Genomic DNA, 3,881 nt, shown 5'->3' with positions numbered 1-3,881 from the left:
GTTTTAACTAACGTCACATTGATGTAGAAAAATAACAACCTATTAAATTTTTGATACCTCACACTCCCATGACTTCTTCCGCGCGCATTTTGGCATTGGTTGCTTGCAGTGATTCTTTCACTTAAACAAAACGTTTTGTTTCAGCAGTTTTGAGTTGTTCAATTCTTAAGTTGTAAAGGAGACTCAATTTCTCCAATATTTATCATTTATTTTTCTTCTTTAATCTCAGCAGAGTATAAAACTTGGAAAAGTTTTTCATCCATACGACGTCATAAATGAAATTATATCTCAAATCGGCGTAATGACGTGACATCATCTAAACATTTTACCGAATAATAAATTAACAAATTCGATCGTCAAAAGTGGTTTGGTGGTGGTAAATATTATGTAATGAAAAAAATGTGATACGGTTAGAAAACATTACGTCATGTAGCCTATTTTCAATACAAATTGAAGTTTAAAATTTATTCTTTTGTTCATAGTAGTAACTCGTAATCCACCTTCAAAGCGGTACTACAAAGAACAATTTTCGATAAGGGGGGCATCAAGAATATGTCGACATGACTTTTAACCCTTAGAAAGTTGGGCTCCTGGAGTCTTGCTCAGTTTGGGAGGGGGGCTGTCGTTTCTTCTTATGTTTTAGGAGTGATATCTCTGTTTTTTGGCACGGTTTCAAAATTTGGGATTTACTTTGTAAAATTATTCACGCTGAGCATATCCGAAAATTAAAACTATGTGAATTTTAGAACTGCTCATATACGTTGTAATGTTGAAGTCACTTATGAGTGTAATTTGTCACGTGAGTTTACACATTATTTTTTGGCAGAGTAATGAAGAACGTGCATTGTAATGTTGTGATTATTTTTTTTTTACATTATTTTACATACAGCCAATGCCCTTCACGCTGTGAAACAGTTAGGATTAACGAGACATGGGCCAAATTAATTACTTTCATCCAGCTGGTGGGAAAATGTTTCACAATAAAATATGAAATATTTCAGAGGATGTGCTGAGAAATGCCTTATATCTTTTAATTTATAACCTTTATTCGCTCAAAATTTCAGCTCAATAGAGGTGAATAAAAGTTAGGAAAAGTCAAAAAATCTCGTAGTCGCAGCCTCAGTGGTTTTAGAGATACAACTGTTGATACAAAAAAAGTTGAATTGACAGTCCCCCCCCAACCTTCAAAGGGTTTGCTTTGAGTCAACAAATCTATGCCTTAAGGTTTACGTCAGCTCCGGAGATCAGTAGAATATAAGGTTGTCATCTTCGGTGCAACAAGACCATTGATTGATTGGTTTAGTGAGGATTCGTAGTCCCATTGCTTTCATTTTGAGTGATCATACTGATTTTCAATTTATTCCTACAAGACGTTACGTAATGAAAAAATATATAACTAAGGTTGGAAGACATTACGTCATGTCTTTTCAATTCAAAATGAAGTTTAAAATTTATTCTTTTGTTCATAGTCGTAACTCGTAATCCTCCTTCAAAGCGGTATTACAAAGTACAATTTTCGATAAGGGGGGCATCAAGAATATGTCGACATGACTTTTAAGGTTTACGTCAGCCCCCGAGATCAGTAAAATATAAGGTTCTCATTATCGTGATTGTAAGCCGCGGGAAATTTTTTCTCTAAAAAACAGATTCCCGGGAAGCTAAACATTTTTTCCAGCCCTGGTAGAAAACAAGAGAAATTAAATAATATACCACTGTCTTGCATGTCTTGCACCAGTGGCGTAGCCAAGGGAGAGAGGTTCGGGGGTTTCAACCTTTCAAATTAAATTTACGGATGTTAATACATTGTTTACAAGAAAAGCTTTAGGCTATGATGTAATTTCTCGTCAAACTGTGCAAGGATGCAAGCCATCTGCAACTGCTGAGATCGCTTGTTCGATCTAGATTAACATCTAAACAGCTATTCGTTATACAAAACTTGAATATATCAGAAATAGCATAAAGTAACTTCATTGTCTCAAAGCTTTTTGTTTGACACTCATCAAGATGTATGACCTCTATGACGTTACATTTTCTAAACTTTGGGTTGACTTCAGAACATAAAAGTTAGTGACTTACCGGAATAAGATCGCTTTTTGAATCAACCAAGGAGAAAATTGATAAATAATAAAACTGAAACAATCTCACAAAAAAAAGCAATCAACCTATGTCTCTAAAACAAAGTTTGCCTAATTATAAACGAAACTGCATTAAAAGAGCGAGTTTTGCCAATACCAAACATTTAAGTATCTCAGTCTGGAATTAGCAGCAAGAAAACATAGAGACTTAGCTTTATTTCCGAAAAATGCCGAAGAAAACATGATCTTATCCTTTTGCTATGCCACCGGACAGCACCATTTTACAGAAATATTTATACCCACAATTTTGTTGAAAATGCTCTCAGAATGCACCAAACTGAAAGGAATTTTTCAAAATTTTCTGGGGGAGGCCCCCCAGACCCCCCGCCGTTAAGTGTCGCCTTTGGCGAACACGCCGTCGGGCTGCGCCCGCCGGCTGTCAACACCCCCCCTTTCAAAATTTTTGACTACGCTACTGTCTTGCACTGTCAATATTTTGCCCCCCCATTGTTGAAGGTCTGGCGGCGCCACTGTATAGGCCTACTATTTTTTGTGTATTTATTAGGTTTGTTAGTTTGAATATGGGCATTCTTGTCTGATGCAAATAAATAATAATGTTAATAAGAATTATAAACAGATATATAACCCAGCAACAACTCTACATTTAACATTCTAAAAACAAAAAACAATAAGCTAACGTTTTCGGCTAGTTATAGGCTACAGCCCTTTTCAAGCCCATAAGAAAAATATTTTTAAAAGAAATACTAAAGAATAATATATTATCACAGCAAAAATATGAACAAATCTAAACATTTGAGAAGCTTGCTTAACTAGCTCACACAAAATGATAACTGAAAAATTACGCAGCACAACGGGTCACGTATTTGAGAGGTGAAATTAATTAACTTAATTGTTCAAAAAAGGACTCATCAGGTTACGCAAGAACGACAGAAGCACAGCACGAGATGGTGGCACAAACAGAGTAAAAATACGAAAAGCACAAGACGTGACAATTCAATCAGAAACTGTTAAAAGATAGGAGGCTCCGCCAGCAAATAGGCTAATTGCCTGTAGAGCCCTGGGATAAAAGATTTGATTAATTATATCAGTGCCTTGTGAATCTTGGTGTCGAACTCGGACAAACACTTACGAACAATTTCGAAGGACTCTTATGAGGGTTTATTGTTTGAACACGATTGAAGTTTCTAATATGATCTTTAATTGCACTGTTTTTATTAAAATTAGCTAAATTCAAATGCTCCCCCCAGTGGCGTAGCTAGGGAATGTGCCGCCCGGGGCGGATTCAGATTTTGCCGCCCCTTCAAGAGAAAGCATGTGAAAATGAAATATTTTTAATTGACTTAAAGTGGAATTATTGTATGTTTTGAACCAGTAGCGTAGCCAGTAGTTTTGAAAGTTTTTTTTTCGCCGGCGTCCTCGCCAAAGACGACACCCAGCGGCGGGGGGTCTGGGGGGCCTCCCCCAAAAAATTTTGAAAAATTACTTTGGATTTGGTGCATTCTGAGAGCATTTTCAACAAAAATGTGGGTATAAATTCCCTAGTATAAATATTCCTGTAAAATGGTGCTGTCCGGTGGCATAGCAAAAGGATAAGATCATGTTTTCTTGGGAATTTTTCGGTACCTTAATAAAGCTAAGTCTCTATGTTTTCTTGTTGCTAATTTCTGGCTGAGATATTTGAATGTTTGGTATTGACAAAACTCGCTCTTTTAATGGAGTTTCGTTTAAAATTAGGCAAACTTTGTTTGAGAGACATAGAGACTGAAAGCATCATTCTCAATATCG

Source organism: Aplidium turbinatum, chromosome 18 (genome assembly GCF_918807975.1).
Source record: "Aplidium turbinatum chromosome 18, kaAplTurb1.1, whole genome shotgun sequence".
NCBI classification, from domain to species: Eukaryota; Metazoa; Chordata; class Ascidiacea; order Aplousobranchia; family Polyclinidae; genus Aplidium; species Aplidium turbinatum.
This window is presented reverse-complemented; position numbering follows the sequence as displayed.